The sequence below is a fragment of the Gorilla gorilla genome, chromosome 19 (genome assembly GCF_029281585.2).
Source record: "Gorilla gorilla gorilla isolate KB3781 chromosome 19, NHGRI_mGorGor1-v2.1_pri, whole genome shotgun sequence".
NCBI lineage: Eukaryota > Metazoa > Chordata > Mammalia > Primates > Hominidae > Gorilla > Gorilla gorilla.
The window spans coordinates 96,587,081-96,611,564 of NC_073243.2; the positions used below are offsets into that span (position 1 = coordinate 96,587,081).

Consider the following 24,484-nt stretch of genomic DNA (forward strand, 5'->3'; position numbering starts at 1 on the left):
CAAATACCAAGGGGAACAGTAAACTTGAATACAAGGTCAAAATCAGAAACAAGTTCTACAATCCACTGCTGATAGCAAATAGGAGCTTCAAGGACAAATTTCTTTTAGAAGGCTTATTCCAGTTTTGTGAGGCTAGCATGAGGTGTACGCGTTTGCCAGAGGCAAATTTATACTTTTGAATTAACCCATGCAACAAATGCTACAAATTGCTCGCTGTCCATTTAGAAGCATTTGTGGTGGACGATGGGGGCATGGGGGTACTGACTTGTCATACTCCTGCTTGTTAATCCACATCTGCTGGAAGGTGGACAGTGAGGCCAGGATGGAGCTGCTGATTCACACTGAGTACTTGCACTCTGGGGGTGCGATGATCTTGATCTTCATGGTGCTGGGTGCCAGGGTGATAATCTCCTTCTGCATACTGTGGGCGATACCCACGTACATTGTGGTGCTGCTGGACAGCACCGTGTTGGCGTACAGGTCTTCGCGGATGTCCATGTCACACTTCATGATGGAGTTGAAGGTGGTCTCCTGATGCAGCAAGATTCCCTGCCCAGGAAGGAAGGCTGGAACAGCACCTCCAGACACTGGAACTGCTCGGTGCCAGTGGTGATGACCTGGCCATCAGGCAGCTTGTAGCTCTTCTCCAAGGAGGAGGAGTATGCGGTGGTGGCCATATCCTGCTCCAAGTCCAGGTTGAGGTAGCACAGCTTCTCCTTGATGTCACGCATGATCTCCCACTTGGCGGTGGTGGTGGAGCTGTAGCCGTGCTTGGTGGTGAAGCTGTAGCCGTGCTCTTCATGAGGTAGTGGGTCAGGTCTCAGCCAGCTAGGTCCAGAGGCAGGATGGCATGGGGGACAATGTAGCCCTTGTAGATGAGCACCATGTGGGTGACCCCATCTCCACAGTTCATGACAATGCCAGTGGTGTGCCCAGAGGTGTTGAGGGACAGCACTGGCCTGGATGGCCACATACATGGCTGGGGTGTTGAAGGTCTCAAACATGATCTGAGTCATCTTCTCTGATGGCCTTGGGGTTCAGAGGGGCCTCAGTCAGCAGCATCATGTGCTCCTCCAGGGTCATGCACAGCTTCTTGTAGAAGGTGTGATGCCAGATCTTCTCCATGTCGTCCCAGTTAGTGATGATGCCATGCTCGATGGGGTACTTCTGGGTCAGGATGTCGTGCTTGCTCTGGGCTTTGTCATTCATGTAGGAATCCTTCTGGCTCATGCCCCCCATCATGTGCTGGTGCCAGGGGCACCAGATGATGGAGGGGAAAACAGCTCCCCCAGCGAAGCCAGCTTTGCACATGCTAGAGCCATTGTCAATGAGTGCCGCGATCTCTTCTTCCATTGCAGCGGGCAGCGGAGCTGGGCTCGGAGTGGCAGGGGGACATGGTGTGTGGGGTGGCGGCAGCGAGTCATATTCTACTTTATATCAACAGAAACAATATAAGATCCTGCTAAGAAGGAGGATCTCATTCTGCTTGGTTGTGCCAGTACCTTGTTGCCTGGCGTGGATGGTCTCCATCTTCTATGGGTATCCTCAGACATGTCGACATTGCTCAAATTCTCTGGATCTAGTGCCCTACTAACTGCTCTAGAACCCTTGTGTCTACCATAACATTAGATATAAGCTAAAGATAGGGGAGGGGAGGGACAAGGGCCAGACTTCTTAGCTGCTCCTGTGGATTACCAAAACCATTGCACAGAGAATTGTTGTCTTTTCCCTTCCTGCTCTTTGTCCCTCCCATCTCTGGGCTTAGAGCTTCTATGGAAGCCCCCTGACCTTTAGCATATGCTATTGGCTTTGGTGCTGTCTCACTTGTCTATCTCTGTTGATCAAAGATTCCTCCAAAATTTGATCCATCAATGGAATTCTCTTTTTTTAAAAAATTTAGATTCAATGGGGAGTACATGTACATGTTTCTTGCAAGGGTGTATGTGGTAATTGGGCTTCTAGTGTACCCATTACCCAAATATTGAACATTTTATTCAATAGATGATCTTTCAATCCTCACCCTCCTCCCTACCTCCACTTTTTGGTGTCCCTAGTGTCTATTATTTTCATTTTTATGTCCATGTATACTCATTGTTTAGCTCCCACGTATAAATGAGAACATGAAATATTTGATTTTCTGCTTCTGAATTAGCTCACTTAGGATAATAGCCACCAGCTCCATCTATGCTGCTGCAAAACACTGATTTCATTCTTTTTATGGCTGCATAAACAAAGGATCTCTTTTCTGTCATTCCTAAATTTGTATCAAAATGGCAAGCAGGCATGGGCAGTCAATGTGCAGTTTTGACTCAAACTATGCCTTCTTAGCAGGATCTTACACTGTTTCCATTGATAAAAAGTATAATATTCCACATGAAGCATGATCTGGGACTTTCCATTTATAAATATTGCTTTCGGCAACATTAACTGTTCGATACTTGCAATTTTAGAGTGTACTGTTTGATTTTGAGTCCCCCTTTAGTACAGCCTGAGACAAGGCATTATGAGCAGATAATTTATGTGAAAGGTAATCCAAGGAATCAGGAATGAGGGAGAGGGGAGAATGAAATAGGGAAAGAGGAAAAGTTGACAAAATGGCACATTATTTAGGTTATCATTGTAGGCAGTTGAGGTTAGGTTTCACTGATATTTCAAGAGAAATGTATAAAATAGTTCCCAAGTTGTTTATCTGAATCAGGGAGGCATGCATATTTGCCCAATGACTCCATTCTCTTGTTGGTTGAGGGATTTCCCCCATGACTCTAACCCAACTCTTGTATTTGTGTGCCAGCTGGCTGAGCAGGCTCCTGCAGTGTCAGAGAAGAAATGATACCGCCAAAGAAAAGATGACCAGGTTCATGGGCAAGAAAAGATATCCTGTGTGTGCTTGAGGTTGGTCATCAGCAGCATAAAGTTATCCACGTTGAAATAAAACTATCCATTGCACCTGCTACTGAAATCAGAGTTCAACCAAACGACTGATAGCAGCTCTGGAGACATCTGAGAAAAGTTCATGGTAATCTTAGCAAAGTGTTCTGTGGAAAATAAATCATAGAACACACCTAGAATGGTCATTGCCTTTCCACAACTTCTATGAGTACTGTGCTAAATTCAAATGTGACGCTCTAACAATGTACACGTGGTACCACCTTAACCTCTGCAGCAAGAGCAGGGTTTGATATATCTCAAAACATATGAATGAATATGATCTGAATCATCCTAGAACTCTCTACATACAGCATGTCCCTCAGAAGCTGATTTAGTGTTACTATGATATGTAATTATATAGTCTTTAAAAATTTTTTTTATTTTTTTATTTTCTGAGACAGAGTCTTGCTCTGTTCCCCAGGCTGGAGTGCAGTGGCGTGATCTCGGCTCACTGCAAGCTCCGCCTCCCGAGTTCATGCCATTCTCCTGCCTTAGCCTCCCGAGTAGCTGGGACTACAGGTGCCTGCCACCATGCCTGGCTAAATTTTTGTATTTTTTAGTAGAGACGGGGTTTCACCGTGTTAGCCAGGATGGTCTCAATCTCCTGACCTCGTGATCCCCCTGCCTCAGCCTCCCAAAGTGCTGGGATTACAGGCGTGAGCCACCGCGCCCGGCCATATAGTCTTATTATTTATAAAAGAATGGTAAATATGTAGCATGCATTTCCCACAGTCTTGCTTTCCAGAGAATAGATGTATAAACACTCGGTTAGGGTATACTTCCCCGTGGAGTCCAAGAAGAGACCTCAGCATGCTTCTCAACACCGTACTCCAAGTTGGTGCTTGAATTACAGTTTATTGTCAATTTAGTATAATATCATTTCTTATTTTATTATAATAATCAAATTTACTCAATCCCAAGTGCTTCATTCAAAACTCCACAAGCACTAAAACATCCAATAAATTGCCAAAATTCATATGTTGACAGCAGTGTTTGGTAATAAAACTAAGTTGACCCTTACCATGCATTAGTCCTGGTTACAGACCTTAGATTTCTCAACAAAACAAAGACTAATAATGCTGGTAAATCTTGTGTTTACACTAATGTTACAAGTTCATAAGACTGAAATAGAGCTTGAGAGCCCAAATTGTAGTACAAACAATCCTCACTTTACACAGTTCATTGGAACTGTATCCTCACTTTGCACAATTCTATGGTCCCTGAGATTTAATCTTCATTAATAGCAAACCATGCAAAGAAAAGGCATAATTCTGATGTGCACACATTTCAGTTAACAGAGTACTGGACAAAGGAAGGACTTCCTGTGTATAATTTAATTCACATAACAGCATAATTATCTGGCCCAGTGTTGTTCATGCTTTCAGCTTCAATATAGGAAGTCTTGCAGCGCATGAAATTTAGGACCAGGTTTACCGACAGGTATTGTACTCTGTAATAGGTCTGCCATCATTTATTTAAGCATAGGTTCTCTTCAAATTGCTGGGGAGAGGACATACTCCACTGCCTGCAAAAGCACTTGAATGACTTGTACCCACTGTTATTTTTATCTCTTTAAATATAAGATCCCATTCTTATTGCCAGAATATCTTGGTTCAAAGTATTAGCCAAAACAGGCAAAATAAAAGCATGCCTTGAACAGCAGTCCAGTATTGGGGCAACAGCTATTTTGCTCTAACACCATTCTAGAGTGTACAGCATTCAATCAGCAAATCTTAAAAAAAGAACATCATTCACTGATCTTTAATGACATTAATATAACATTTCTGTAGTTAATAATAGGTATATTTCATGACAGTAGCTGCATTTCAAAAAACTTTAAGCTTTGCAAACAAGCTTGGGGACTTGTAGAATTAGAACAAAAGGAGTAGTTATTTTTAAGTATGTTTATCAAAACGTTGCTATTGAGTTTCAGTTTCTGCTCCTGTCTATTGTCTGTGGCATTGCTAATTGCCATTTTTACTTGCCAGTACCATTCTCTCAGCTTTCAAAAATGTCCAGTCCCCCATATATGATGCCTACAAGTACAACTCACTCTGTTGTAAATATAAAAGTATCAATGATTTTAGAACTGGAAGGATCCATTTAAAAAATCAATTAGTCCAGTTTTCTCATTTTAAATATGAGGTAACTGAAACCCAAGATTTGAAATGATGTGGCAATGTCTCACAACTTTAGAAGTAGACTCCATCTTTCTTTCAAATCTTTCATTCTGGAGTGTAACATTAGAATAGCATTGCCAGCATATAGACAATTCCTGGGAGAAAACATGGAAAATCAAAAGACCTGCTTTCATAGGCAGATTTCTGGGTAATTTCCTCCATCTTTATTTCTTTTATTGTTATTACAATATGTTGTTTCAATGAATAAAAATTTGAGGAAAAATAAAAAAGAAGCAAATTGCAAACAATTAGATTTACCAGTTTGTCATGAAAAATAGTATATTTAACATATGTTTCTCCAGATAAAGCAGCCTGGGGGAAAAACAGTTTTGAAGGAACAGCAACAAGAAGTATTTTTCTGACTCAGGCCTTGCCACAGGATTGCAAGAAATTTAGCCTCCTTTAAATTCTTCCCAGCTAGTTCAGAAAGTCATTTTCTGGGGCTGTTTCATGCAAGTACATATTCTCATTCCTTAGCTCCCATGGTAAGCCTACTGATTCTTACTCTCTGTGCTCTGTCATTTCTCCTTTGGGTGAAGTACTGAGACACCCCTGGCCTCCTATCAGGAGAGAAATTTGAGAATCAGAAAGCATCAATGGAGATGGTGCCATGCATACTGGATGGCTGTGTCTGGATTATTCTCTGCTAATGTGGGAGCCCCTTAGCAAAGGGTCATGGCAAAGAGTTACTTGCTCCCTAGCAGAGTCCACCTTTGTGATATTTGCCTAAGGGATAAAGTCCTAAGTCCTGGTGGTGGGAAAATCTTGCCCCACGTAATTCAGGTAGAGCACTCTTTCAGAGAAACACAAACTTAAGGTAGGGTAGATTTGTTCGTAAGCCACTTGGAGGTCAGCTGACCTTATTCCCTGTTGTCAGTGAGACCAAAACGGACACAAAGCACCCATCTTCCCCTCCACTTGGGGGACAAGAGCCTACATTTTGAGTCTCTTGGAGCAATAGGCTCAGGAAAGCAATGCGCTACCACCTGAAGAATGAGAGTCTGCAAATCCTGCCCTGGGGAAGGCGGTCAGGACTCCTTTTGCAGATAGCTCAATGGGGTTTTTGAGGAACTGACATTGAGAGTGACAGAGTATTTCCCTGAGGCACTCTCCGAAGATTTACACTGTGAGATGTTTCCCCTCCTCGGAGGAAATAATTATGTAAGGTCCCTAGTTCTTGTCTTCCCATCTGGCACTACTTCTGGTGTCTTTCCTGGCTCTTCAATCAAATAGCAGCTTCACCTTCATCTGACTCAGTGTATGTCTATGCTGCAGAAAATGGTGTAGTTTTCCATACTTAGGAAGCACTCAACACCTGCTTCCTGATTGCCCAGGTAGGGGAAAGAGGCCCCTCCCTTGTGCTCAACGGAAGGAGGAGATAACTTCACTCTTCGACTCGTTCACAACACAGCTTTCCTGGCCTTTGCCTCACACCAAGCCCAGAAAGAAGGTCACACTGTGCTACTCCAGGAGCACCATTCAGATCAGACTCCACATGGAAGGTGTTCCCTGTCAGCATGAAATGTCGATTCATTTGTATTGCTCTGTAGAGAGTATGATAAACTTAGTGGTTTAAAACATTGCAAATGTGTTATTTTATAGTTCTGGAGGTCTGACATGCGAAATCATTTTCACAGGGCTGAAATCAGGGTGTCAGAAAGCCCACCTTCTCTCTAAATGCTCTAGGGGTAGGGGAGAATCCATTTCCCTGCCTGCTTCCAGCTTCTAGGGGCTGCCTGCATTCCCTGGCTCCCACCATCTTCAGCATCCTCCTCGCTCTCTGATCTCGGCTTCCAATCTTACACCTTCTCATTCAGACCCTGATCCTCCTGCCTTCCTCTAATAAGGACTCTTGTGATTCTATTTGATTTATCCAGATAATCCAGGATAACCCCTCCCTCTGTGTTAGGTCATTCTGTGTTGCTATAAAGAAATACGTGAGACTGGGTAATTTATAGAGCAAAATGGTGTTTTTATTTTTTTGAGACAGAGTTTTACTCTTATCGCTCAGGCAGGAGTGCAGTGGCATGATCTCAGCTCACTGCAACCTCTGCCTCCCGGGTTCAAGTGAGTCTCCTGCCTCAGCCTCCGGAGTAGCTGGAATTACAGGCACCCACCACCATGCCCAACTAATTTTTGTATTTTTAGTAGAGACAGAGTTTCACCATGTTGGCAAGGCTGGACTGGAACTCCTGGCCTCAGGTGATCTGCCCACCTCGGCCTCCCAAAGTGCTGGGATTACAGGCATGAGCCACCACGCCTGGCCAGCAAAGTGGTTTAAATGGCTCAGGGTTTTGCAGGCTGTATCAGCATGATGCCAATATCTGCTCAGCTTCTGTGGAAGCTTTAGGGACTTTTCAGTGGAAGCAAGAGCAGGAACATCACATGGGGAGAGCAGGAGCAAGAGAGAGAGGAGGGGGCTGTGGGAGGTCAGGGAGGCGCCACATACTTTTAAACAACCAGATCTCCAGAGAACTCACTATTGCCAGGACAGCGCCAAGCCATGAAGGACCCACACCCATGACCCAAAGTCCTCCCACCAGGCCCCACCTCCAATACTGGGGCTTACAGTTTAACATGAGATTTGACAGGGACATATATTCAAACGATATCACCCAGCAACTAAACATCCTTAGTGTAATCACTTTCACAAAACCTCTCTTACTGTGCAAGGTGACATATTCACAAGTTTGGGGGATTTGGATGTGGACGTCCTAGGAGGGACCATTATTCAGTCTACCATAAAGTGCAGATACATGTGGAGGCCCCGGACAGGGACCCCTTTGTTCTGTGTATGAGTCTTAATTTCTAAAGCTGACTGAGTGTTAGCGCGGAGAGGTCAATGCCATCAAAAAAAAGTTTGTTGTTGCTTGCAGTTTCACTGGAAAAGCAAGGCACGGTGTGCCATTCAGGGCCATGGGGGAAGCAGCAGTGTTGGTCAGGAGACAGAAGCAGGAGGGAGGGGGCAATCCTGGACCATAGCCTTTGCTGGGGTGTCCCCGGGAAAGGCAAGGCACAGTAGTTAGGGTTGGCCAGTTTGGATAATTCCAGCAGGCTTTAGGCTAGAAGAGTGGTTTCTGGTTGTCTGGTATGTGGCCCCGGGATTATTAAGACAGAAGAATATTGCTTTCTGCAATATACAGGATAGAGAAGGTAAAGCTCTGAACTGGCTAGTTTACATATTGAAGCACTTTTTTTTTTTTTTGAGACAGAGTCTCACGGTGTCCCCAGGCTGGAGTGCAGTGGCGCGATCTCAGCTCACTGCAACCTCTGCCTCCTGGATTCAAGCGATTCTCCTGCCTCAGCCTCCCGAGTAGCTGGAACTACAGGTGTGCCCCAAGACGCCCAGCTAATTTTTGTATTTTTAGTAGAGATGGGATTTCACCATGTTGGCCAGGATGGTCTCCATCTCTTGACCTCGTGATACGCCTGCCTTAGCCTCCCGAAGTGCTGGGATTACAGGCATGAGCCACTACTCCTGGCCTAAAGCACTTTTCTAGCTGAGTTCTTTGCTGTTCCTAAGAACTGGCTAGCCCCAGGTGGGCCAGTCTGTCCCCAGACAAAAAGATTTTTTAAAATATAAAAACATCATAATATACAAAAAATAAAAAATCTAATTAATACACCCCTCCACCCATGTTGGGACAAACTGAAGGTCAGGCTCTCTGCCTTGGGCCACTATGATTCTACTTCTCACATATTGGTCTCCCTGGTCCATTATACTAGTGTCCTCACCCGCTGAACTGAGGGCTGCATTCTGTGCCTGTATTTTTCCCACCATCATGATGTGGACCCCAGAAAAATATACCTTCCACTGTTCCCAGAGAAGTCTGAGTAGTAGAGTCAAAATTTCTCACTCCCCTCTGTCACTAATCAATTGTTATGGACAGATCTCACAACTCCTTCATTTTATCTTTCCATAGGATGACTTCTTTACTTGGAGGCTCTTTCCTGTGTAGAGAGAACACTTAAAGACCAGACCCACAAGACATAGCAAAAAATCCATGTGTCTGAGTCCTCAAGGTGGGCACACATTAAGCCCTTCAGCTAAGATCCTAATGCCATCATGATTCAAGAGAAAATTGCTGAGCCTGAAAACATAAACCTTTGGATATATTTTTTCAGTAAAGTAACTAATAACTTTGAATGAGGGGTGAGATTTAAACAAATGCTACTTGATATCAATTACAATACATTATTTATCTTAATGGTGTAATTTGGAAAAATTATGCTTGGCATTATGTAAATATAAGCTTTTCCAATAATATAAAGCATTTATTCTACTAAAAATTTTATTACATTAAGATAAATAGAAAGCAGATTTGTCAAAAATAGATCAGCATGAATAGTGATACTACTACCAATAAATACTAATAAGATCCTCCCATGAATAATGAATTTTGTGCTGTATTCTCACAGCCAGGTTGGCTCAGGAACAAACTTGGAGGCAGAGGGAGAGCCACATCTATCCTGCTTCATAATCTAACTCCTAATCATCCAAGCTTAGGATGGAGTGGCTGAATAGACATTACCTCTTATTATTTTAAAAAGTCCTATAATACAAAAATTATCATGAGGGTGCACAGCCGGTACATTAACTTCAAATCTGGACTCCCAGTAGAGTTTATTTTTTGCCAGCCCTTTATCTCAACACACACACACACACACACACATGCACTCACAGAGAGAGAGAGAGACAATTATTGCAGGGCTTAGGAGAACCCTGGTCTTGCAGAGAGGATACACATCATAGAGATTGTAGACACACGAAAGATTTAGAGTAGATTGAAACAGAAAGCTGCAGCTCAATTGTCAGGTTAAAAACAAGAGACCAGAAGATATCTCTGATTAGTAACAAGTAAGCATCCAAATTAAGAAAAAGACCTCTCCATGAAGACCATGCTTTGGGGAAAAAAAAGTAATCAGAAGGCAAAAAAAGAAATTAGGCCACCCAGAAGACAATGAAAACTATACCAGAGCTATTATTCTTTCATCTTTCATTTGAGGAAACTCAAGATGATATTGGCAACCACAATACAGGTGGGACATCCAAACTCGGAAACTGAGTGCTGCCATGAGGCCACAAGTGGAAAATCCCACACCTGACCTCACGTAATGAGTCGAAGTGAAAACACAGCCAAAACTTTGTTTCATGCACAAAATTACCCAAGACATTATATATAAAATTACTTTCAGACTATGTAAGATATATATGAAGCATAAATGAATTTCATGTTTAAACTGGAATCTCCTCCCCAAGATGTCTCACTCTGTAGATGCAAATATTCCAAAATCCCAAATGTGAAACACTCCTGGTCCCAAGCATTTTGGATAAGGGATACTCAACGTGTAAATCCTTTAGTGTCTCTTATATATAACTAGTTCTTATTCTAAAATGAGGAAGTGGTTTTTCATAATGTAAGAAATACAAGTAGCTACATGATCTTTGAAGGTCAAGGAGTGCCAGTATTTTTAGTTTTGTATGTGCAGTTCGTCAGTTCTGAGCCACATTCACAAAGGTCAGCAAAGAGCCTGACTACAATGTTTAGTTAACTAGATAGCATCCTTATGTATAAAGCCTCTCTGGGTATTACTATAGCAGAATAACTGAATCAGGAGAACTTCTGCTCATCTGTTACAAGCTTGATCATTGTGTCCTTAGTAACAAGATAGAAAATAGAAATAACATCTATCATAGAATTGTGTCTCAGGGAGCTTTATTTCTACTTAGGTTGTATTAGGTATTTCCTCTCTAGATATGTAGGATAGCCCTAAGCTGATTAAGAGGGTCTTGAGCTTTACTTTGCATGGGCAAATGAAGGTGGAGGTGTTTCCTGGAGTCTCTTAAAGGCTGAGATCTAGAAAAATGGAGGGAAGGGAAAAATGTGAGAGGGGTTTGGAGTGAGTGGAGGAGCTGAGTAATGTTGGAAAATAAAACCTCTCCATTTGCAAGATCTGCCACAATTTTAAATGCTAGGTGTGAGTGTTTTTATTGGGGTGAGGGGGATCACAGAAAATGAGTGATGTTCTATATTTAATTCAGTATGAAGCAGAGAAATAAGAGAAATGCTGAGAGGTGAGAACAAGAGTTTGGTGGGAACCAGAAGAACATGAGCCCCCTGGGAAATGGCAAATATAGGGAGGCTTTAGACTTCCCACAACGTGTGGGTTAAAGCCAATTTGCATTTTCTCCAATTCAAGTGATTGGATGACTTCAGTAGACATGTGAATTACACTCATTTCAAAAGAGTTCATCTCTGCTTTTTAAAGAAAGTATGTTTTGTAAGTCTCACAAGGCAAAGGTGAGTTACAAATCCACTGCACTATGCTATCATCAGCTGGGCAGGAAGAGGAGGTTGAGATACACAAAGGAGAATTCTGTGGTCAAAGCTTGGAAAGAGCATGGACGTGACCAGGAAGGAGAACAGGCTAGAGTGAGAGGAATTTGGGAGTAGGAATTCGGGCAATGCTGGCATGTGGTCAGGATCCATGGTAGCAGATAACCTGATACCATGATGCTCACAACCGTGGTAGTAACAGAGCATGAGGATTCATTTTGGAGAACAAGGACATGATTGGCAAAGAAGGGAGGGCTGCGGGGAGTTCTTTGATAACCACATCGTCACATTCTGAAAGGGGAAGAGCTCCAAGATTTCACAGTCATCTTGAAGGCATAGCTGTCTTGGCCATCATTTTGGTCAATTGTGGTGATAAAAGTTTGTTAATCTTTCTAAATATCATAACACTTGTTCTATGCATTAATGTTAATATTACATAAATAATTTAAAATGTCAAATATAACATCAATAATAAATTATAAAATATATTAATATATGTATTAATATTCTAATATTACACATTTTGGAAATATTTTAAAATATGTGGTAAAGTGAAAGAATTTTTACACATATTTAATTACTTTTTTACTGAGTAACATTAGAAATCCATCATGAAGTCAGCAAGTTTCAGATTTCTGAATAAAAGACAATTAATAACACATCTAGCAGATGAAAAAAGTCAGCCAAAATAATTACAGTAGAACTCAAGAAATTGGCCTGAAACATTCTGACACATGATTTGGGAAAAGAAAAGCTTCCCTACTCCAAAATACACTAAGACAATATAAAAAAATCATTTGAGAACCTCACTTTCTGCAGAGAAGTAAACGAATGCCAGGAAGATCTATTTTAAGAGCTATAAAAATAACTAGATAGGCAGTCAAGTAAACTTTAATATGTCCCCTTGATGAATTAATCCCTTTAGAATTACAAAGTGGCCCTCTTTATTCATTTATTCCTTGTTTGGAAATCTACTTTGTCTGATATTAATATAGTCATCCCAAATTTTTGGATTAGTGTTTGCATGGGATATCTTTTCCATCTTTTACTTTAAAAAGAATTAGCTTTATTGAAGTATAAATTACACACAAAATATTCACCAGTTTTAGGAGTTCAATTTGAAGAGTTTTTGCCAAGGCACATGGCCATAAACCTCTAACACGATGATGATATAGAAAGAATATTTCCATTACCCCATAAACTTCCTTCATCCCCCCTTTCAGTCATTCCCTTCCCCTTTCCATTGAACCTGTCAACCATTGATCTACTTTCTATCCCCATAGTTTTGCCTTTTGTAGAATTTCATACAAATGGAATCATACAGTATGTAGTCTTTTGCGTCTGGCATCTTTCACTTAGCACAATGTTTTAGAGATTCCTCTACGTGGATGAAATGTTATGTGGATCAGTAGTTTGTTCCCTCTGACTGCTGAGTTGTACATTTTTATAAGATTAAAATGGTCTTCCATTCATCAGCTAACAGAGATCTAGGAACTCTCTAGTTCGGGAGTATTATGAATAAAGCAGCTATGAACATTCTAGTATAAGTCTTATATAGATACATTTCCCAGGATACATACCCGGGAATAGAAATGCTGGGTCATATGGTTGGTGTATGTTTATCTTTGTAATAAACTGCCAAACCGCTTTCCAAAGCAGCTGAACTGTTTTGCATTCCCACCAGCAACCTATAAGAGTTCCACTTGTTCCATGTCCTCACCAACACTAGTTTCTTTCATTTTAGTTTTATTCTCGCCTTTTAGCCATTATTCCTTTCAATTATAGCTCTAGTGGGTCTAGCTAATCTACTGTGGCAGTATTTCAGTGGTTTTCTTCAGCAGTGTCCAGATATTAATGATGCTGCACATCTTTTTATGTGCTTATTGACTATTTGCATATATTCATTTTCAGTGTATTCAAATCTTTTCCCCAGTTTTAAATTGGGTTAGATGTCTACTTTTTAAAAAAATTGTGTAAATTTAAGAGGCACAAGTACAGTTTAGTTATATGGATATATTGCATAGTGGTGAAGTCAGGGCTTTTAGTGTAACCATCACCCAAATAGCGGTACATCGTCCCTATTAGATAATTTCTTGTCAGCTACCTGCTCCCAACCTCCTACCCTTCTGAGCTTCCCATGGCTATTATTTCACATTATGTCCACATGTACGCCTTATTTAGCTTCCACTGATAAATGACAATATGCAGTATTTTACTTTTGTTTCTGAGTTATTTCACTTAAGATAATGGCCTTCAGTTCCACCCATGTTGCTGCAAAAGACATTTCATTCTTGTTCATGGCTGAATAGTATTCCATTGTGTCTACATACCACATTTTCTTTATCCATTCAGTTGGGATGGGCACTTAGGTTGATTCCATGTCTTTGGTATTGTAAATAGTGCCTCAAAAAACATAGGGTTGTAGGTATTTTTTTGACAAATGATTTCTATTCTTCTGACTAGGCACCCAGTAGTGGGATTGCTGCATTGAATGGTAGTTCTATTTTTAGTTCTTTGAGAAATCTCTATACGGTTTCCCATAGAAGTTGTACTAATTTACATTCCCACCAACAGTGTATGTGCATTCCGTTTTCTCCACTGTGTGTATTTGGATTAGAAGTCCAGATATACATTTTGCCAATATTTTACCCCAGACTGTGACTTGACATCATTTTCTTTACAGTGTTTATGAAGAGCAAATGTTTTAAATTTTAACAAAGTCCAATTAAATTTTCTTTATAGTTTGTGCTTTTTCTGTCCTATTTAAAAATCTTTACCTACCCTTAAAATTGGTGAATATTTTCTATGTCTTCAAATTTTCTCACAAATTTTCTTATAGAATTTTAATAGTTTTGGCTCTGACATATAGGTCTATGCTCCATTTGAAATCAATTTTTGAATGTGGTATGTGTTAAGTTTTGAGATTTGTTTTTCTTTTATTTGCATATGAATAGCTGGCCTTTCCAGTATGGCTGGGGAAAAGATTGTCCTTTCCTTATTGAATTGCCTTGGCAACTTTGTCATGAATCAATTTAATATTTACATGGGCCCATTTCTGAAGTCTCCATTCTGTTCCATTGATCTATGTCTCTCAGACACCAAGAATCCACTGCTTCATTACTGTATTTTCATAATAAGACAAAATCAGGTTGTGTAACTTCTCCAACTTTGTTCTTGTTTCTCAAAATTATTTTTGGAAATTCGAGGTTCTTTGAATTTCTATACAGAGAAGCTTTTCACTGTCTACAAAATAATTGATTTAATGTCAAAAAAAAAAAAAGCCTGTGAAGATTTTTGGCTGGTTTGTGTTGAAAATACATTTTAATTTGGGGAGAATTGAAATCTTAGTGACATTGAATCTTCTGAGCCAGGAACATAGTATACTATCCATTTATTTTGGTCTTATTTCTCTCAGAAATATTTTGTCTTTTTCAGTGCACAGTCTTGCAAAAGTTTCATTAAGCTTTTACCTAAATATTTCATAGTTTTAATTTTTTATAAGCAACATTTTAAAATATTTTAATTTCCAATTTTTTTCTATTGTATAGAAATACAGTTAGTTTTTGTATATTGATCTTTTAGAGTCTATGAATTTCCTAAACTTATTTATCAGCTCATTTTTGGATTTTATAAGATTTTCTACATAAATGATCATGTTGTCTGTGGATAAAAAGTCTTAATTCAGTTTTCAGATCTGTATGACTTTTTCTTGCCTCATTTTGCTGAACAGAATCTCCATTATGGTATTGAAGAGCAGGAGTGAAAATCGCCTTTTTCCCAGTTTTCACAAGGAAAGTGTCCAGTCTTTCATAATCTATATGATGTTAGCTGTTGACTTTGTAATAAAGAAGATCCCTTTTATTATTTATTGACTAAAGTTTTTATCCTTTTTATCATTTATTTATTTAGTTATGAATATTAAATTTTCCAAATAATTTTTCTGCATCTATTGAGATAATTTTAAAATGTTAAACAAATCTTGCCTTTTTGTCATAAATCTCACTTGATCATGATTTATATTTCGATAAAATACTGCTAGAATAAATCTTTTTAACATTTTATTAACATTTTTACACTTGTGCTCATATAGATACTCTCTGGTTGTTTTCTTTTTTGTGATTCCTTGTCTGTCCATGAATTGTGAGTGCCTTACTCACAACTTCATGAGTTAGAAAGTATGTTTCTCTTCTAGTTTCCAGGAAAGTTTAACAAAATTGCTCTGGCTTGTTCGCTAAATGTTTGCTAGGATTCAACAATGAAGCCATCTGTTCCTGGAGCTCTTGTTTCTGGGAAGGTTTTTTACTATGCTTAGGATACTCACAATATTTCTTTTAAAGTAAGATTTAGTAGTTTGTGTCTTTTAAATAATGTGTCCATTTTGTTAAAAACTGTCATATTCATTGGTTTATAGAGTTGCTGGCAATAGTTCCTATTGGTCTCGTAGATCAATAGAATGTGGTTTGTAGAATGTGTGGTAATGTCCCTCTTTTATTCCTGACTTTGGTAATTTGGCCTCTTTCCCCTGCTTTTTTGATCAATCTTGGTAGAATTTTGTAAATTTTGTGGATGTTCTTCATAACCAGCTTTATATTTCATTGATTTTCTTTGCTATATTTTATTTTCTTTATTATTGATTTCTGCTCATATCTCCTTTCATTATTTCCTTTCATTTCCTTTAATTACTTTTGTCTAGTCTCTTTAAAGTGGGATCTAAGAACATTGCTTTGAGTCCTTCTTTGTTTTTTTATACGAACATTCAACTCTATGTGGATGCTTCTCCACTTACAATGGGGTTACATCCCAAGAAACTCATTATAAGTTAAAAATATTGTCAGTTGAAAATGCATTTAATACACCTAAGCTACTAAACATCATAGCTTAGCCTAGTCTACCTTAAACACACTCAAAACACTCACTAGCCTACACTTTAGCCTACACTTGGGCAAAATCATCTAACACACAGCATATTTTATAATAAGGTATTGAATATCTCATGTAATTTATTAAATACTGTACTGAAAATGGAAAGCAAAATGGTATATGGACACTCAAAGTATAGTTTCTACTGAATGTGTATTGTTTTCACACCATTGCAAAGTTGAAAAGTCATAAGTTGGACCACTGTAAGTCTGGACTGTCTGTATACTTCCCTCAAAACATTACATTAGCTACACCTTACAAATATTGATGTTATGTTCTCATTTTCCTTCAGTTTGAAATATTTTTCTAATCAACTGTTCTACTGCTTCTTTAATTCATGGGTTATTCAAAGTTGTATGTTTCATTTTGCAAATATTTTGACATTGTCTAGTTATCCACTTGTTATTGATTTCTAATTTAATTTAATAATGGACAGAAAACATACTTAGTATGATTACAATCCTTTTAAATTTGATGAAATTTGTTTTATGATTCTGAATATGGTCTAATTTTTTTTATTATACTTTAAGTTTTAGGGTACATGTGCACAATGTGCAGGTTAGTTACATATGTATACATGTGCCATGCTGGTGCGCTGCACCCACTAACTCATCATCTAGCATTAGGTATATCTCCCTATGCTATCCCTCCCCCCTCCCCCCACCCCACAACAGTCCCCAGAGTGTGATATTCCCCTTCCTGTGTCCTTTTGTGAATGCTTTCTGTGTACATTAAAATAATGGATATTCTTTTTTTGTTTTATCACTGTCAACTAGGTTAAGTAAAAGTCATATATATGCTCACTGATTTCCCCACTTATTCTATTAATTATTGAGAGGAATGTTGAAGTTTGCAAACATAACTTTTTCTATTTTTCCTTTAGTTTGAAGTTTTGCTTTACGTTTTGAAGTTCTGCTATAAAATCTATTAATATTTAGGGTTAGTATGTTTTACTGATATATTAATCTATTATTTACTATGAAATATCTTTCTTTATCTTGATAATATTCCTTGTTCTTAAATTTACTTTGATATTAATATAACATTTCCAGCTTTCTTGTGATTAGGGTTTTCATAATATATTTTTCTCTATCTTTTTAATTTTAACGCATCTGTGTCTTTAGATATAATGGCATTATTTTTTAAATCCAATCTAAAAATCTCTCCCTTTTCACTTGAATTCTTGGATCATTTGCATTTAATAACATTGTTGATGGGATTTTCGCAAAATCCACCATCTTGCTGTTCATTTTCTATTTGTCCTATCTCTTATTTATTCTTTTAGCTTCTATTTTCTGCATTATTTTAACTACTTATATATTTTTAATACTTACATTTAGTCTCCACTACCACTATTTTAGGTGTAATATATTGCTTTATGTTTTTGTGTACTCCTTAAGATTTAAAATACCCATCTTTAACATTACACATTCTACCTTCAAATACTATTGTATTACTGTTATACACTGAATAAATCTTTTTTTTTTTTCTTTTTTTTTTTGAGAAGACGGAGTCTCACTCTGCAGGCTGGAGTGCAGTGGCAGGATCTCAGCTCACTGCAACCTCCGCCTCCTGGGTTCAAGCAATTCTCCTGCCTCAGCCTCCTGAGTAGCTGGGACTACAGGTGTGCACCACCACACCGAGCTAATTTTTGTATTTTTGGTAGAGACGGGGTTTCACCAGGTTGGCTAGGATGGTCTCAATCTCCTGACCTCGTGATCCTCCCACCTTGGCATCCCAAAGTGCCAGAATTACAGGCCTGAGCCACCGCGCCCAGCCTATACTGACTAAATCTTATAACACATTCCTCTATTGTGCTGTATTTGTGATGCATTTTATTTCTGCGTATGTTATGAATCACACAACACATTATCCTGTTTTTGTTTTAAACAATTTTCTTCTGAAGAGACTAAAATGAGAAAATATATTTTATACTCACCCACATATTTATCATCTCTAAATGTTTTCATTCCTTTGTGCAAATTTCAGAATCCCATCTGTTATCGCTTTTGAGAAACTTTCCTTAAGAGTTCTTGAGGTGTAGATTTGCCAGAAATAACTTCTCTAACTGTGGTTTGTCTAAGAGTTTTTATTTGGCCTTTATTTCTGCAACATATTTTTGCTGAGTATACAATTTTTGGTTGACGTTTTCTGACATAAGATTTTAAGGACATTGATCCATTGTTTTCTGGGTTACGTTTTCTTCTGACAAGAAATATGTTGTCATTCTCACCTTTGTTCCTTCATGTTTCATGTGTCTTTCCCTCTTTAGCTGTATTTAAAAATATCTCCTATTCACTTGTTTCCAGAAATTTGATTATTGTATTTCTTGGCATAATTCTTGAATCCATGAGTTCATAAGTTTTATCAAATTTGTAAAACTCTGGCATTCACTTCCCCAACTATTTTTTCTGTTTCTCCTCCTCTCCTTCTGGAGCTTCAATTATATGTTTATTAAACTAATATTGTTGCTCAGATAACTGATTCATTATTAATTATTTTGTCTTGTTTCTATCTCTGCTTCATTTTGGGTAGCTTCTATTGCTGGCTTCAGAGTTAACTACTTTTTTTCTTCAGCGTCTCCTTTATCTAATTTTACCCTGTATGATATCCATTTTAGATATTACATCTTTTGCTTATATAAGTTCCCTTTTGGTTTTTAAAAAAAACTTTTATTTTCTCTTCATCGTAATGATGTTTTTCTCTACCTTGTTGAACATATGGAGCATATTTACAATAGTTGTTGTAATGTCTTTGTTGGCTACTTCCATCATCTCTGTCATTTCTGGGTCTGTGTCTATTAAGTGATTTTTTCTTTTGGCTTTGAATCATATTCTTCTATTTTTTGCATACCTGATAATTTTATTTTGATGCTGAATGTCACAAATTTTATAATTTGGTTTTGGTTGCTAGTTTTTCTGTTTTCCTTTGTATAGTTTTAAATCGTCCCTTGGTCACACTTAGTATCATTTGGAATCAGTATGATCCTTTTGAGGCACACTTTTATGCTTTGTTAGGGCATGCCCAGAGCACCCTATAGTTTAAATCTAATTTAATCCCACTACTAAGGTGATATCATTTTGTGAAAACTCAGTGAAACATGCCTTGTAGGACCTTTCTACTCTGGCTGATGGGCACGTGAACTCAGTTTATGTGAACATTGGCAATTCTTCTGCTTATAGTTTTTCAGTGGTTCTTTCCCCAGCTTTGAGTATTTTTTTCTCCTGTGTATGCAGATTAATATCAGTGAAAGACTTAAAGCATCACCTCCACAAATATTCAGACTTTTCTTTATGGAGTTCCCTCCTCTCTGGCACTCTTCTCTGAAAATTCTAGCCACCTCTGTCTCCATGAAAAGGACAAAGCCTCTGAATTGTGTCTGCTCAACTCAGCAAGACTGTTGCCTCTGTTGGATTTATTCTCCTTGCACTATGGCCTAGAGCTGCATCCAGGCACTGAGCTGGTAAAATCACAGGGGTCACCTCATTTGTTTTTATTTTCTCAGGAATCACAGTGCTGCACTGCCAGTTGTCCAATGTCTGAAAACCATTGTATAATCTATTTTGTCCTGTTTTCTACTTATTTAAGGAGGAGCCACTACTCTTTAGAAGAATTAGAAGCCTCCTTATGAAGAGATTTGAGGAAGGCTGTAAAGATCTTTGCCTTCATCTCAAATGGAGGCAAAGGTAAGTCATTGTAAGGTATTAAGAAGAGCATGGAGTAGTCAAAGCAGAATGAGGAGAAAACAGTTTGGACACTTACTCTAGGACATTGCTTGCATTTGTGTATCCTTTCAGAGGAAGCAGAGCTTGAAATCAGTCACACAGTCACAGAGCGAGAGCTTTGATGCAGAAAAAAAAAGGCACTGCATTTGGAGTCAGAATACTGAAAATGAGTGACTTACAGTTCTGCCAGCTACTAATTATGTTATCTTGGAAAGTTTAACGCATTAGTTACTAAGTTTGTGATGTTGGTCAATGAGCTCGTTTCCTTACATGCAAAATGGTGGTAAAATCACTTCCCTTCTAGGGCTCCTGAGAGAAACAGCTAGACATAAGATCGATCAGATGTGTATAGGTCGAGATAAGAGAGTTCTAATTCCATATCAGCCACTAGCATGCTGTGTCAACTATAACCATAGAAGGTTAACTATTGAAAGAGTTCTTGTAATTAATTAATTTTAATAATTTTAATTTATACATAAGAAACATAGGAATCTGAACTTTTGAAATATAATTTATTATATTTTTTACTATTAAAATTATTTTAAGATGTTAGAATTTGGAAATGAAAACATTTCCTAGATAAACTTGAAGTTTTAAAAACCAAAAATGTGCAGTCTTATTATTTGAATATGTCAAGAAGGCAAAGGGAGGGTCTTAGTATGATCTAGGACTTCATTGAAAATGAATAGTCAATGTGACCCTAAATTCTTTTACTTGTGGATATCAGTGATAAAGTTGGGAACTGGCCAGGAATGGGGAGGAAAGTCAAATATCTCACTTTCCTCCAGAGAAAGTAGAAATTTATGATAAAAATACAGAATTAAATATTTTCCATATCCTATACCACAATTTAAAATAAATACATTCAAATATCATAATAAACTAAAGACATAAGTACTATAAAACAATTAAAATATTTTAAGTGAGAAAATTTGAGATGGGAGTTCAGTAGACTTCCAAAGTAAAAATATTATTCTAGTAAGAACACTTGAATAGGAGCTACTTTTGTAGTTTCTAGCTTAGTGATAAGCCATAATTCCACTGGAGTTACAATATTGAATTATTATTTGATATTGTTTGCCCTCTTAATTCCCCTCATTAAAGCGAGTTTTTATTAACTTCTGCTTCAAGGAATATAAAATAGGGGTATTTTTCTCTATTCTTCCTGCTAAGTATGACTTAAAAACCTAGATGTTAGATATAAAATAACCGTAAGAGTACTTTGAAAAGTAGAGAAGGTAGTACTCTGGCCAAGACCTCAGGATTTAAGGAACAACATGGAAATAAATTCCCTTTGTTTTCTTTTCTTCCTTATGTATCCCAGACTTGGAGTTAAAGAAGACAGCAACCTGGAAATACCCGAGGATGTAGACAAAATAAGTTCAACAAGATGTGTTGCTCTCTCTAGACAAAGAGCCAGGAAGAGGGGATTCTCTCCAGCAAAGGCTGAGCAGAGAATCAGACTTCTATCTTTACCAGGCCATAATGAGGTGCCCCAAACTCTAGCTGCGGTAGTGTTAGAGAAGGCTAAATATGATGCTGGATTTCGTTCCAACCCAGCAGTAGTAAGAGACTCTCTACCTCCCAACTGGAATGATGTCAGAGGAGGCATAGTCAGAACTTTCACCACTGCTCAGCAATAACAAGGCCCACTCCATGCCTTGTGGTATCATTGGAGGCCAAGTAGGAACCAGTAATGAGGGATTGCTACCCCTTCTAATCAGGTTGGGATGCTAAGCTGGGAGTGGAAACACCCACGTTTGCCCAGCATTAATGAGGCTCACCTTCCGCTCATGTCAAAGTAGGCTAAATGGGAAACCTGGACCTTTGCTCCCACCTGGAAGTAATGAGGCATTGCTCCCTGTCCCACTTCACTTTCCAGAGTGGTTCCAGAGAAGGCAGCTAAAACAGGAAGTTTGCATAGCCCATAGTCTCACAACTCGATACCCAAAATGTCCAGGTCTCAATAGAACATCACTCTTCATACCAAGAACCAGGAAGATATCAAACTGAAAGAAAAAAAGACAATTAATAGATGCCAGTACCGAGATGACAGAGATGTTAGAATTATCTGTCAAAGATTTAGAACAGTCATCATAGAAATGCTTCAGTGAGCAATTATAAACATATTTAAAACAAATGAAAAATAGAAGTCCTTAGAGAAGAAACAGAAAGTCTCACCAAAGAAATATAATATCTAAAGAAGCATGGAAATTTTAGAACTAAAAATAAAATAACTGAAATGAAAAATTCAATGGATAAGCCCAAAAGCAGAATAGAGGGAACAGAGAAAAGGAGTGAGTCGAAGACAGATAATAGTCATTACTTAATTTTAACAATAAAAATAAAATACACTGAAAAAATGAACAAAGGTCCCTGTTCCTCAGGGTCCTGTGGAACTGTGATGGTCAGTTTTATGAGTCAAATTGGCTAGACCATGGTATTCAGATATTTGGTCAAAAATTATTTTACATGCATTTCTTAAAGATAAGATTAACATTCAAATCAGTAGACTAAGTAAAACAGCTTATCCTTCATAATGCAGGTGGGCCTCATCCAATCAGTTGAAAGCTTTAATAGAAGACGACTGAGCTCCCTGAAGAAAAGAGGGAATTCTTCCAGTGGACCACCTTTCAACTGGAACTGCAACTCTTCTCCGGATCTCCAGCCTACCAACCTACCCTGCTGATTTTGGACTTGCCCAACCTCCACAACGATATTAGCCAATTCTTTAAAAATCTCATCTCTCTCTCTCTGTATACATAATTACAAGAATCTCAGAGGGAGAGGAGAAAGTGAAAGGGCTGAAAGAGTGCTTACAGAAATAATGTCTGAAAACTTCACAAATTTGACAAAAACTAAAAATAAATACATAAGACTACAAATTGGGTACACTGTGTACTGCTCAGGTGATGGGTGCACCAAAATCTGAGAAATCACCGCTAAAGAACTTATTTATGTAACCAAATACCACCTGTTCCCCAAAAACCTATGGAAATAAAAAATTAAAATAAACAAATATATAGATTCAAGAAGCTAAGTGAAACACAAACAGGGTACCCCAAACAAATTCTCCCTGAGATACATTATAGTCAAACTCCTATAAACTAAAGATAAAAAATATGTAAAGCAGCAAATAGAGAAATGGCACCTTTTCTTTAGGGGAAAACGAATACAAATGACAGTGGTTTTCTTAACCAGATATCATGGAGGCCATAGGAAGTGGTACAATATTTTTCAAGGGTTGAAAGAAAAGAACTGCCAACGTAGAATCTTATAGGTAGTAAAAATATCTTTGAGGAATGAAGGAGAAATCAAGACATTTTCAGATGAAAGAAAACTGAGACTATCAGAACTAACAAGTGAGTTTGTCAAGGTTGTAGGACACAAGATAAACGTACATAATTGTGTTTCTATATACAAGCAATGAACATAATGGAATTCGAAATTAAAAATACAATATCATTTGTAACTGTTCAAAAATGAAATTTTTAATGATACACATACACAATTTGAATATTAAAAACTACAAAAGACTTATAAAAGAAATCAAAGAAATATATAAATAAATGGGAGGTAATCACTCTTCATAGCTTGACTCATAGTAAACATTATCCCCAATTGATATTATCCCCAATTGATGTATAGATTATATGCACTTTCTATTAAAATCCCATTTTGTAGATATAGGCAAAATTATTCCAAAACTTATATGGAAAGGGAAAGGTATTAGAATAACTAAAACTATTTAGAAAAAGAATAAAATAGGAGGAATCAGTCCCTTCAATTTTAAGGCTTACTATATTGCTACAGCAATCAAGTTTGTGTGGTGTTTCTGGAGGAATAGACACACAACTTAGTGGAACAGAGTAGAGAATCCAGAAATAGATCTACACAAATATGTCCAACTGATTTTTGGCAAAAATGCAAAAATTCAATGGAGAAACAATAGCCTTTCAACAAACGGAGCTGGAGCAAACATTTTTAAGCAAAATACAAACCTCAACCTAACTGTCACATCTTATGTAAAATTTAACTCAAAATGAATCACACACTTAAATATAAAACATAAACCTGTAACATTTTTAGAAAAAATCATAGCAGAAAATCTTCATAATCTAGGGCCATACAAAGAATTCTCAGGCTTGAAAACAAAAGTATGAGCCATACTTTTGGTAGTGGTATGGTAAATTACATTTCATTAAAATATAAGTAAATTTAAATTAAAGTCTCTGCTCTGTGGAATATCTTGTTGAAAGAGTGGGAAGACTGGGAGAAAATATTTGCAAATTACCAGTCTGGCAAAAGACTCATGTCTAGAATATTTTTAAAAAACCTTCAAATCTCCGTAGTAAAAGTAAACAAACAATCAAATCAGATGATGGATAAGAGA

The 24,484-nt window shown here is 38.0% G+C and overlaps 1 pseudogene; it reads right to left on the reverse strand.

Annotated features, from left to right (window-relative positions):
* Window positions 1-277: 277 nt before the first annotated feature.
* LOC101151546 (actin, cytoplasmic 2-like) lies at window positions 278-1,353 on the reverse strand (annotated as a pseudogene).
* Between the last annotated feature and the right edge of the window lie 23,131 nt (window positions 1,354-24,484).